We start from the raw sequence: 13,934 nt of genomic DNA, 5'->3' as shown, positions 1-13,934 counted from the left end.
TATTCTGCATACAAGTCCTTTAACGGTGTGTGATTTGCAGATATCACAGTCCATGGCTTTTCATAGTCATATGTCATGAAAGTCATTCTTTTCATTCCCTTTGTAATGTCTTTCACAGACACTGTTGAAGATTTTAACTATGATGAAGTTCAATTTATCAACTTGTTCTTTCATGGATTGTGCTTTTGGTGTTGTAGCTGAGAAATTTTTGCCTAATCCAAGGATGTAAGTGTTTTTATCTATGTTTTTCTTCTAGAAATTTATAATTTTCAGTTTTGCATTTAGGTCTATGATCCATTTTGAGGTAATTCTTTTTTTTTTTTAATTTATTTATTTATTATTTATTTTTATTTTTGGCTGTGTTGGGTCTTCGTTACTGCGTGTGGGCTTTTCTCTAGTTGTGGTGAGCAGGGGCTACTCTTCATTTCAGTGCACTGGCTTTTCATTGTGGTGGCTTCTCTTGTTGCAGAGCATGGGCTCTAGGTGCACGGGCTTCAGTAGTTGTGGCACGCGGGCTCAGTAGTTGTGGTGCATGGGCTAAGTTTCTCCACGGCATGTGGGATCTTCCTGGACCAGGGCTCGAACCCGTGTCCCCTGCATTGGCAGGCGGACTCCTAACCACTGCACCACCAGGGAAGCCCCTGAGGTAATTCTTATATATATGGTATGAGGTATGGATTGAAAAATTGTTTTATATGGCTGTCGAATTGTTCTAGCATCATTTTTTTGGAAAGGCTTTCCTATTTCCACAGAATTGCATTTGCAGTTTTGTTAAAATCAGTTGTCCATATATGTGTGTGTCTACTTTTGAATTCTTGGTTGTGTTCCACTTATCAAATTGTTTATCTTTATGCCAGTACCATGGTATTTTGATTGCTGTAGATTTATAATGAGGCTTGAAATCAGGTAGTGTTAGTCCACTAAATTTGTTCTTTTTTGAAAGTGTTTTGGCTATTATAGGTCCTTTTCATTTCTATAAGAATTTAGAATCAGTTTGTCATTTTTTACCAAAAAAGAAACCTGCTGTAATTTTGAATGCAAATTTATTATATTTGTAAATCACTTCGGGAAGAAATGATATCTTAGCAATATTGAGTCATTTGACTCATGAATATGGTGTATATCTCCATTTACTTAGACCTTCTTTCAGCAGTTTCTTTTTTTTGGCCTTGCTGCGCAGCTTGTGGGATTTTAGTTTCCCAACCAGGGATTGAATCTGCACCCTCAGCAGTGAAAGCGTGGAGTCCTAACCACTGGATCGCCAGGGAATTCCCTCTCAACAGTTTTTTAATGTTTTCAGTGTACATGACTTTCACATATTTTGTCAGATTTATCCCTTGTTATTTCATTGTTTTTGATGCTATTGCAAATCATATTGTTTTTAAATTTCAATTTATGATTGCTTATTCATAGCGTGTAAAAATTTAATTGTTTTTTTGTATTTTTTGATCTTGTATCCTGACACCTTCCTAAACTCAGTTATATGTTTTGTAGGTTTTCTTTTGTTTTTTGTTTTTTTGGTAAATTTCATATACTTTTGTGAATCATGTCTTTTGCAAATACAATTTCACTTCTTCTTATGTCTTTTATTTCTTTTTCTTGCCTGATTCCACTGGCTAGAAATAGAAGTGATAATAGCAGCCATACATGTCTTTTTTCTGATCTTTTGGGGAAAGTTTTCAACCTTTCACCAATGTGTATGTTAGCTGTAGATTTTTTTGTAGATGTCTTTTGTGAAGTTGAGGGAATTCTCTTCTATTCCTGGTTTGTGGAGAGCCTTATCAGAAATGAATATAGGATTTTGTAAACACTTTGTATGTCTGTTGACGTGATCATATGATTTTTCTTTTTAAGATTGTTTTTTATGGTGAATTACTACTTTATCATGATGTTTTATCCTTTTTATACATTATTTGATTAGATTTGCTAAAATTTTGTTTTGAAATTTTACATCTGCATTAATGAAGGATATTGGTCTGTAGCTCCTTTTCTTGTGATAGCTTTGTCTGGATTTGGTATTAGCATAATGATGACCTCAAAGAATGAATTGGAACATACCCTTCCCTTTTCGATTTTTTGGAAGAATTTGTGTAGAACTGATACTATTTCTTTTTTAAGTGTTTAGTAGAATTCATCAGTGAATCTCTCTGGTTCTAGAGTTTTTTTTCTGGGAAGGTTTTTAACCAAAAATTCAATTTAATAGATAAAAGATGATTGAAATTACTTATTTCTTCAGTGAATTTTGATAATTTGTGTTTTTCAAGGAATTTATCCATTTCATCTGAGGGGTCAGATTTATTGGCATAAAGTTGTTCATACTGTTCCATTTTTATTCTTTTAGTATCTGTGGAAACTGTAATTGTGTCATCTCTCTTATTCCTCATACTTTTAATTTGTGTCTTCAGTCTTATTTTTTCTTCATCAGTCTGGACAGAGGTTTTTCAATTTTATTCACTTTTTCTCAAAGAAAGAGATTTTTGTTTCATTTTTTATTTTTTTAAATTTATTTTCATTGTCTTCTGCTCTTTATTATTATTATAATATTCTTTATTCTGCTAAATTTGGGTTTAATTTGCTCTTCTTTTTTTAGTTTCTTAAGTTGGAAGCTGAGATCATTGATTTGAGTTTTCTTCTTTTTCAAATATAAGTATTTAGTGCTATACATGTCTCTATAACTATTACTTAGTGGTCTTGTAAATTTTAACATATTTTTAAAATTTCATTCAGTTCAAAATGCTTTCCCTTTTGATTTTTTCTCTGCTCCATGTATTATTTAGAAGTGTGTTAGTTTCTAATTGTTTGGGGAAATTTTTCAGATATCTCTCTGTTATTGATTTCTAATTTAATCCTTTTTATTCAGAGAATGAATTTTATATGACCTGAGTGCTTTCAAATTTATTAATACTTATTTATGGCCTAGAATGTGGTCCATCTCAGTGAATAATCTGTGTGCATTTCAAAAGAATGTGTATTCAGCAGGTGTTGGGTGGAGTTGTTTAGGTCAAGTTGATGGATATTATTGTTCAAATCTTCTTTATCCTTACTGATTTGTATCTAATTGTTCTGCCATTTATTAAGAGGGGTTTGAAATCTCTGACTACAATTGGAGATTTGTCTATTTATCCTTGCAGTTTTTGAACCATGCTATTAAATTTCAGATTGGTGTATCTTTTTGATGACTCCTTTATTATTATGAAATGACCATCTTTATTGCAGTTAATATTCTCCACTCTGAAATATTCTTTGTCAGAAATAGCCAGTTTTACTTTGTATTAGCATTAGTAAGTTATATTTTTTTTTACTATTTTTTTATTTTTACCTTATTTGTGTCTTTGTATTTCAGGTGCACTTGTAGCTGGGTCTTGATTTTTTTGTCATTTTCTGTTTGAAAATCTCTGCTTTTTAATGGAGTATCTGGACCATTTACATTTAATGTGATTATTGATATGGTTAGGCTTAAGTCTATTAACTTGCTATTTGTTTTATAATTTTTCCATGTGTTCCTTTTCCCATTTTCCTGTCTTTTTTTGGTTTATTTGAATTTTTTTAAGATTCCATTATATCTCCCTTGTTAGCCTATTAACTATATTTTCTTAGTTTGTTATTTTAATGGTTGCTTTAATGTTTATAATATATATCTTTAATATTTTGCAGACTACCTTCAACTGATATTATACTACTTTACATATAGTTTAAGAACACTGAAATAGAATATTCTTTGTGCTCTTTGTGACAAAATATATTTTTGTCATATATTTTACCTCTATGTATATTATAAGGCTAAGAGTAGATTGTTATTTTTATTTAAACAGTCAACTCTCTTTTAAGGCATTTAAATAACAAGAAAAAAAGCAATATGTTTACTGATGTAGTTACCATTTCTGGTATTCTTCATTCCTTTGTGTAAATCTATATTTCTGTCTGTTATAATTTTCCTTCTGCTTGAAAGACTTCCTTTTACAATTCTTGTAGTGTGGGTCTGCCACTGATAAATTCTTTCAGCTTTAGTATTTCTGAAAAAGTTTTGATTTGCCTTTATTTTTGAAAGATATTTTCAGTGGGAACAATTCTAGTCTGGCATTTTTTCCCCCAATACTTTAAAGATGTTACTTTTCTGTCTCCTTGCATTGTTTCTCATGAGAAATCTGCTGTCATTCTATTTTTGTTTCTCTGTATATACACTGTCTTTATTCTTTCCTTGCTGTTTTTGAGAATTTTTTTCTCATCCCTGGTTTAAAGTGTTTGATTATAATATATACCTTGGTATAGTTTTCTGTGTTTTAGGTTCATTGTTTTAGGTTAGTGTTTCTTTAAAAATTTTTGCCTTACTCTCTCAATTCAGGAACTACAGCTACATGTACATGAGGCTGCTTAATGTCTCCCAGTTCACTAATGTCCTTCCTCTTTCCTTCCTTCTTTCCTTCCTCCCTCCCTTCCTTCCACTCTCTCTCTCTTTCTCTCTCTTCTCTTCTGTTCTTTGTTCATGCTGTGATTCATTTTGGATAGTTCTATGATTATGTCTTTGAGTTAATGAATCTTTTCTTCTCCATTGTCTAATCTGTCATTAATCCTAAGTAGTATATTTTTCTTCTCACATTTTGCAGTTTGTGTCTCTGAAAATTCAATTCGAATCGTTTGAAAAATATCTTCAATGTTTCTGCTTCATTTTTTGAACATATGGAATGTAGTTATCATGACCATTTTACTGTCCTTCTCTACTAATTCTAACTTCTGTCTCAGTTCATGATCAGTTTTGATTGATTGATTTCTTTTTTTTGTCATTATGAGTTATATTTTTCTGCTTCCTAATAATCTTTGGTTGCATAACAGACAATGAATCTTATTTGTTACTGGATATTTTTATATTCCTATAAATATTCTAGAGGTTTTTTCTGGAGTTCAGTTAAGCACCTGACTCTCTGTGAGTTTTGGGCACTGTTACCTCTTATTGTTTCTTGTGGTTCTTTCTCTGCAGTTTCTTTGCAAGCTGAATACTGAAGGGGATAATTTCTCGATCTTTAAGGTTCTGTCTCTGTGCAGCTCTATCCTCTTTAGGACCTGGCCCTGTAGTTTCTAGCTGCCTTGGTGTCCCCAGTCTCTCAGCTCTGGGTCTCACCTCCCTGTGCTGGAACCTGGAAACACTCCCCATGCAGTAAACTGGGGGAGGTTGTAGGCCTCACTTTGTTTGTTTCCTTTTTCTCGGGGATCCCTGTTCATCATTGCTTGATATCCAGTGTTTTGTAAACCTTGTTTCATATATTTTGAAAACCTTATTTGATGTAATTTGTTTGTTTCACGCAGGAGAGTAACTCTTTTCACCCTTACTCCATAGAGGCTGTAAATGGAAGTCTAGCCCCAATTGTTTCAAAATCCTGGCTTAGTCACTTAGTTGTTGTCAGACCTTAGATATGTTTCTTTAGCTCTTTGAATGTAAGTTTGTTTGTTTTTTAAAACAAGTACAACTAACAGAAATATGAATCCTCTTAATAGAATTAAAAGAGATAATAGTTGTGTCCAGCATGGTGTTGGCTATATAGTATATATTTAATGTTTATATTTTTTTCTCTCCTTTCTAGTCCACTTTACTCATGATAGTGTATAAAAAATATTTATTGAATTGTATTAAATTAGTCCTATATCTCCAAATTCATTCATTCTGTTCTCAAAATATGAAGATTGGAGGGTGACCACATTGCTGAAAACTGCCCAAACTTCTTTTTCTTCTAAGTGTCCAGGGGCAAATGAATCATTTGGTTCTACTGCTAAGATCATCTAACTTTTCTGGGGAATTGTTAAATCTTACTCTGTCAAAGTGAAGTGAATAAAACACATGTGGAGTTTCTATTGAAAACCCATCATTTCTATTGCATCATTGAACACTGGGTTTGTTTTTTTTTTAAACCTCTTTATTGGAGTAAAATTGCTTTACAGTGGTATGTTAGTTTCTGCTTTATAACAAAGTGAATCAGCTATACATATGCATATATCCCCATATCCCCTCCCTCTTGCATTTCCCTCCCACCCTCACTATCCCACCCCTCTACGTGGTCACAAAGCACTGAGCTAATCTCCCTGTGCTATGCAGCTGCTTCCCACTAGCTATCTATTTTACATTTGGTAACATATATAAGTCCATGCCACTGTCTCACTTCGTCCCAGCTTACCCTTTCCCTTCCCTCTGTCCTCTAGTCCATTCTCTATGTCTGCATCTTTATTCCTGTCCTGCCGCTAGGTTCTTCAGAACCACTTTTTTTTTTTTTTAGATTCCATATATATGTGTTAGCATACATTATTTGTTTTTCTCTTTCTGTTTTACTTCAGTCTGTATGACAGACTCTAGGTCCATCCAACTCACTACAAATAACTCAATTTCATTTCTTTTTATGGCTGAGTAATATTCCATTGTATATATGTGCCACATCTTCCTCATTCATTCATCTGTCGATGGACACTTAGGTTGCTTCCATGTCCTGGCTATTGTAAATAAAGCTGCAATGAACGTTGTGGTACATGACTGTTTTTGAATTATAGTTTTCTCAGGGTATATGTCCAGAAGTGGGATTGCTGGGTTGTATGGTAGTTCTATTTTTAGTTTTTTAAGGAACCTCCATACTGTTCTCCATAGTGGCTTTATCAATTTACATTCCCACCAACAGTGCAAGAGTGTTCCCTTTTCTCCACACCCTCTCCAGTGTTTATTGTTTGTAGATATTTTAATGATGGCCATTCTGACTGGTGTGAGGTGATACCTCACTGTGGTTTTGATTTGCATTTCTCTAATGATTAGTGATGTTGAGCATCCTTTCATGTGTTTGATGGCAATCTGTATATCTTCTTTGGAGAAATGTCTATTTAGGTCTTCTGCCCATTTTTGGATTGGGTTGTTTGTTTTTTTGATATTGAGCTGCATGAGCTGCTTGTAAATTTTGGAGATTAATCCTTTGTCAGTTGCTTCATTTGCAAATATTTTCTCCCATTCTGAGGGTTATCTTTTTGTCTTGTTTATGGTTGCCTTTTCTGTGCAAAAGCTTTTAAGTTTCATTAGGTCCCATTTGTTTATTTTTGTTTTTATTTACATTTCTCTAAGAGGTGGGTCATAAAGGATCTTGCTGTGATTTATGTCATGGAGTGTTCTGCCTATGTTTTCCTCTAAGAGTTTGATAGTGTCTGGCCTTACATTTAGGTCTTTAATCCATTTTGAATATATTTTTGTGTATGGTGTTAGGGAGTGTTCCAATTTCATTCTTTTACATGTAGCTGTCCAGTTTTCCCAGTACCACTTATTGAAGAGGCTGTCTTTTCTCCACTGTATATTCTTGCCTCCTTTATCAAAGATAAGGTGACCATATGTGAGTGGGTTTATCTCTGGGCTTTCTATCCTGTTCCATTGATCTATATTTCTGTTTTTGTGCCAGTACCACACTGTCCTGATTACTGTAGCTTTGTAGTATAGTCTGAAGTCTGGGCACCTGATCTCTCCAGCTCCGTTTTTCTTTCTCAAGATTGCTTTGGCTATTCGGGGTCTTTTGTGTTTCCATACAAATTGTGAACTTTTTGTTCTAGTTCTGTGAAAAATGCCAGTGGTAGTTTGATAGGGATTGCATTGAATCTGTAGATTGCTTTGGGTAGTATAGTCATTTTCACAATGTTGATTCTTCCAATCCAAGAACATGGTATATCTCTCCATCTGTTTGTATCATCTTTAATTTCTTTCATCAGTGTCTTATAGTTTTCTGCATACAGGTCTTTCGTCTCCTTAGGTAGGTTTATTCCTAGGTATTGTATTCTTTTTGTTGCAGTGGTAAATGGGAGTGTTTCCTTAATTTCTGTTTCAGATTTCTCATTGTTAGCGTGTAGGAATGCAAGATATTTCTGTACATTAATTTTGTATCCTGCTACTTTACCAAATTCATTGATTAACTCTAGTAGTTTTTTGGTAGCATTTTCAGGATTCTCTATGTATAGTAAGTATCATGTCATTTGCAGACTGTGACAGCTTTACTTCTTCTTTTCCGATTTGTATTCCTTTTATTTCTTTTTCTTCTCGATTGCTGTGGCTAAAACTTCCAAAACTATGTTGAATTGTCATGGTGAGAGTGGACAGCCTTGTCTTGTTCCTGATATTAGAGGAAATGGTTTCAGTTTTTCACCATTGAGAATGATGTTGGCTATGGGTTTGTCATATGTGGCCTTTATTATGTTGAGGTAAGTTCCCTCTATGCCTACTTTCTGGGGGGTTTTTATCATAAATGGATGTTGAATTTTGTCGAAAACCTTTTCTGCATCTTTTGTGATGATCATATGGTTTTTCTCCTTCAATTTGTTAATATGGTGTATCACATTGATTGATTTGCGTATATTGAAGAATCCTTGCATTCCTGGGATAAACCCCACTTGATCATGGTGTATGATCCTTTTAATGTGCTGTTGGATTCTGTTTGCTAGTATTTTGTTGAGGATTTTTGCGTCTGTGTTCATCAGTGATACTGCCCTGTAGATTTCTTTCTTTGTGACATCTTTGTCTGGCTTTGGTATCAGGGTGATGGTGGCCTCATAGAATGAGTTTGGGAGTGTTCCTTCCTCTGCTCTATTTTGGAAGAGTTTGAGAAGGATAGGTGTTAGCTCTTCTCTAAATGTTTGATAGAATTCACCTGTGAAGCCATCTGTACCTGGGCTTTTGTTTGTTGGAAGATTTTTAATCCCAGTCTCAGATTCAGTGCTTGTGATTGGTCTGTTTATATTTTCTATTTCTTCCTGGTTCAGTCTCGGAAGGCTGTGCTTTTCTAAGAATTTGTCCATTTCTTCCAGGTTGTCCATTTTATTGGCATATAGTTGCTTTAGTAATCTCTCATGATCCTTTCTATTTCTGCAGTGTCAGTTGTTAATTCTCCTTTTTCATTTCTAATTCTATTGATTTGAGTCTTCTCCCTTTTTTTCTTGGTGAGTCTGGCTAATGGTTTATCAATTTTAAAGAACCAGCTTTTAGTATTATTGATCTTTGCTAATGTTTCCTTCATTTCTTTTTCATTTATTTCTGATCTGATCTTTATGATTTCTTTCCTTCTGCTAATTTTGGAGTTTTTTTTGTTCTTCTTTCTCTAACTGCTTTAGGTGTAAGGTTAGGTTGTTTATTTGAGATGTTTCTTTTTTCTTGAGGTAGGATTGAATTGCTATAAACTTCCCTCTTAGAACTGCTTTTGCTGCATCCCATAGGTTTTGGGCCGTCATGTTTTGGCATTTGTTTCTAGGTAGTTTTTGATTTCCTCTTTGATTTCTTCAGTGATCTCTTGGTTATTAAGTAGTGTATTGTTTAGCCTCCATGTGTTTGTATTTTTTCAGATTTTTTCGTGTAATTGATATCTAGTCTCATAGTGTTGTGGTTGGAAAAGATACTTGATACGATTTCAATTTTCTTAAATTTACCAAGGCTTGATTTGTGACCCAAGATATGATCTATCCTGGAGGATGTTCCATGAGCACTTGAGAAGAAAGTGTATTCTGTTATTTTTGGATGTAATGTCCTATAAATATCAATTAAGTCCATCTTGTTTAATGTGTCATTTAAAGCTTGTGTTTCCTTATTTTTTTTCATTTTGGATGATCTGTCCATTGGTGAAAGTGCGATGTTAAAGTTTCCCACTATGATTGTGTTACTGTCGATTTCCCCTTTTATGGCTGTTAGCATATGCCTTATGTGTTGAGGTGCTCCTATGTTGGGTGCATAAATATTTACGATTGTTATATCTTCTTGGATTGATCCCTTGATCATTATGTAATATCCTTCTTTGTCTCTTGTAATAGTCTTTATTTTAAAGTCTATTTTGTCTGATATGAGAGTTGCTACTCCAGCTTTCTTTTGATTTCCATTTGCATGGAATATCTTTTTCCATCCCCTCACTTTCAGTCTGTATGTGTCCCTAGGTCTGAAGTGGGTCTCTTGTAGACAGCATATATATGGGTCTTGTTTTTGTATCCATTCAGCCAGTCTGTGTCTTTTGGTTGGAGCATTTAATCCATTTACATTTAGGGTAATTATTGATATTTATGTTTCTATTACCATTTCCTTAATTGTTTTGGGTTTGTTATTGTAGGTCTTTTCCTTCTCTTGTGTTTCCTGCCTAGAGAAGTTCCTTTAGCATTTCTTGTAAAGCTGGTTTGGTGGTGCTGAATTCTCTTAACGTTTGCTTGTTTGTAAAGGTTTTAATTTCTCGGTAGAATCTGAATGAAATCTTTGCTGGGTAGAGTAATCTTGGTTGTAGGTTTTTCCCTTTCATCACTTTAAATATGTCCTGCCAGTCCCTCCTGGCTTGCAGAGTTTCTGCTGAAAGATCAGCTGTTAATCTTATGGGGATTCCCTTGTGTGTTATTTGTTTTTTTACCCTTGCTGCTTTTAATATTTTTTCTTTATGTTTAATTTTTGATAGTTTGATTAATATGTGTCTTGGTGTGTTTCTCCTTGTATTTATCCCGTATGGGACTCTGCGCTTCCTGGACTTGATTGACTATTTCCTTTCCCATATTAGGGAAGTTTTCAACTGTATCTTTTCAAATATTTTCTCAGTCCCTTTCTTTTTCTCTTCTTCTTCTAGGACCCCTATAATTCGAATGTTCGTGTGTTTAATGTTGTCCCAGAGGTCTCTGAAGCCGTCCTCAATTCTTTTCATTCTTTTTTCTTTATTCTGCTCTGCGGTAGTTATTTTCACTATTTTATCTTCCAGGTCACTTTTCCATTCTTTTGCCTCAGTCATTCTGCTATTGATTCCTTCTAGAGAATTTTTAATTTCATTTATTGTGTAGTTCCTCATTGTTTGTTTGCTCTTTAGTTCTTCTAGGTCCTTGTTAAACGTTTCTTGTATTTTCTCTATTCTATTTCCAAGATTTTGGATCATCTTTACTATCATTACTCTGAATTCTTTTTCAGGTAGACTGCCTATTTTCTCTTCATTTGTTTGCTCTGGTGGGTTTTTACCTTGCTCCTTCATCTGCTGTGTGTTTCTCTGTCTTCTCATTTTGCTTCACTTACTGTGTTTGGGGTCTCCTTTTTGCAGGCTGCAGGTTCGTGGTTCCCGTTGCTTTCAGTGCCTGCTTCCAGGGGCTAAGGTTGGTTCAGTGGGTTGTGTAGGCTTCCTGGTGGAGGGGACTAGTGCTTGTGCTCTGGGGATGAGGCTGTATCTTGTCTTTCTTGTGAGCAGGACTGCATCCCGTGGTGTGTTTTGGAGTCTCTGTGACCTTATTATGATTTTAGGCAGCCTCTCTGCTAGTGGGTGCGGTTGTGTTCCTGTGTTGCTAGTTGTTTGTCATAGTGTGTCTAGCACTGTAGTTTGCTGGTTGTTGAGTGGAGCTCGGTCTTAGCGTTGAGATGGAGATCTCTGGGAGAGCTTTTGCCGTTTGATATTACATGGAGCTGGGTGGTCTCTGGTGGACCAGTGTCCTGAACTCGGCTCTCCCACCTCAGAGGCACAGGCCTGACACCCGGCTGGAGCACCAAGATCCTGTTAGCCACACGGCTCAGAAGAAAAGGGAGAAAAAAGAAAGAAAGAAAGAGAGAGAGAGAGAGAGAGGGAGAGAAAGAAAGAAAGGAAGAAAGAAAGAAAGGAAGAAAGGAAGAAAGATGGAAAGGAAGGAAGGAAGGAAGAAAGGAGAGAGAGAGAGGGAGGGAGGAAGGAAGGAAAGTTATTAAAATAAAAAAAATTATTAAAAATAAAAAAATTAAAAAGTAATAAAAAAAGAAAAGAAAAAACAACCCAGACAGACTGAACCCTAGGACAAATGGTAAAAGCAAAGCTATACAGACAATATCACACAAAGAAGCATATACATACACACTCACAGAAAGAGAAAAAGGAAAAAAAAAATCTTTTGGGAAGTCTGAGGCCTTCTGCCAGCGTTCAGTAGGTGTTCTGTAGGAGTTGTTCCACATGTAGATGTATTTCTGATGTATTTGTGGGGAGGAAGGTGTTCTCCCCATCTTACTCCTCCGCCATCTTGAAGGTTTCCCTCAACACTGGTGTTTTTGATCTCTAACTTCTGACTTCTTATTCTCCTGTGCTAAATGTCAGCTTTTTTTCCTTTCATTTTTACAGTTTCATTTCACTTTATTTTTTTATATCTTTATTGGAGTATAATTGCTTTACAATGTCATGTTAGTTTGTGTTGTACAATAAAGTGAATCAGGTATAAGTACACATATATCCCCATATCCCCTCCCTCTTGAGCCTCCCTCCCATCCTCCCTATCCCACCCCTCTAGGTCATCACAAAGCATTTAAAAGTGTTTCAAGATGATTTCATTACACATGCTTGAATATCATGTAGCAAAACTGAGACTATCCAGAGATCTCGGGTTCTATTAATCATAAGATTTCAACTGAATTCACACTGCATTTATCTTTGGGGAGACATATGTAGACAGAATGATAGTATTTTTACATGTTACTTGTATCTATTATGTGGTGCTTGATCGAAATATATATCTAGATACACATATAGATGTATTTAATTTTTAAATGTCACAAGATTTTATGAACTCTTTAGTTAGCAATGTGGCACAGGGAAAATAGTACATATGGCCAAAATTTGAGTTTTAGCCATAGATTAATGAAACTTGTTATGAGGTGGCCAGAACAGCCATTCCATCTATTTCTGAGCAGTATTAATAGTCAGTTTTAGAAAGAATAACTGAATCTGTTATCTTCACTTCCTCCAGTTCATCGTGCATAAATTTACCAAATTAATTTTCCTTAATCACTGCTTCCACGTTGTCATTCCTCTTCTCAAAAAGTGTTTAGGAGATTTGAGTTCTTACTGGCATGGAAGGGAGCTCCTTTGCCTTTCTTTTAAGCCTCTATACACACCAGCTGCATTTTTCGTGTAAATACCTACTTCCTCCTGCTCCGTTGTGTGAGGCATCCAAATACGTCAGAACTTTGTTTTCAGCTCATCTAATCTCACGCGCTCCTTTCCTTCTTGGTGTCTTCTCATATGTTTTTTTCTGCCCCCACTCCACCAATTTACTTCTCCCCTATTTCCTCAGGTAGATCACCTTTACCTCCTTAATATAACTTCCATCACTCTAGCCCTCACTGATCCCTCTTTTCTCTGTTCATCGAAGAATGTGTAAATTATAGAATTATATGTAACCAAGCTACAATATTGTGTTGGGATCATTTAGCCTAAGCCATTTTTTTTTTTAAGTAGGAGGAATTGAAATCCATGAAGTTTGTAACTGATTCAACCTCACACAAGGAGGTTCCTGTATCTTTGGCCACTGTACTTTAAAAACTGCACAAAATTTTATTAATTTGTTCATTCATTCCTCAGATACATACTACACACCTTTTTTGACCCTATCTTTTAATCCACACAAAAACCCTAAGCGGTAGATACTGTTTTCATGCCCATTTTACAAATGGGTATCAATCCAAGGCATCAGAGGTTACATGGCAGAGTTGGAATCCAAACCCCTGTATTTGGCCTAGGACCTGAGTATTTTATCATCATGTGACACTGCCTCTTTTCACTGCTGGTCCCTGGCTAGTTTTTACATAGTTGAAGGATGAGACCATGTCCCATACTTTTGGATTTCTCTCTGTCCCACCAGTAGGGAGTAAGCACCCAGTGTACCTCAATATTTGTTGATTGATCGGTTCTCTGACCCAGCACATTTCTCGTTAAGATAGCCCCCGAATGTGAATCCACATTGCCACAGTCATATTTTTAAAGAAATCATTTGAACCCAGCCTAAAGCTAGGTCTGTACACAGAAATTAAAGTACACAGAAGTTAAAAATTAATCATGCAGATAATTAAAACAAAACCCTGCCTTTTACTTTAATGGTCTCATTTTCTTTGTAGATTACTTTTCTGTCTGCAAGCGTTCCTGTCTTACCCTATCAGTGTAGCAACTGCAGCTCAATCCACTTGATTTCCACCAATG

The 13,934-nt window shown here is 35.3% G+C and overlaps 1 protein-coding gene across 2 annotated transcripts in view; it reads left to right on the top strand.

Moving 5' to 3' along the window:
• Positions 1-13,934, top strand: part of LOC309637314 (uncharacterized protein) — a 537,821-nt gene that overhangs the window by 52,955 nt on the left and 470,932 nt on the right. The window lies entirely within an intron of this gene.

Source organism: Balaenoptera physalus (genome assembly GCF_965194825.1).
Source record: "Balaenoptera physalus genome assembly, chromosome: 11".
NCBI lineage: Eukaryota > Metazoa > Chordata > Mammalia > Artiodactyla > Balaenopteridae > Balaenoptera > Balaenoptera physalus.
The sequence above is the reverse complement of the archived record's forward strand: the minus strand, read 5'-3'. Positions and strand labels throughout refer to the sequence as shown.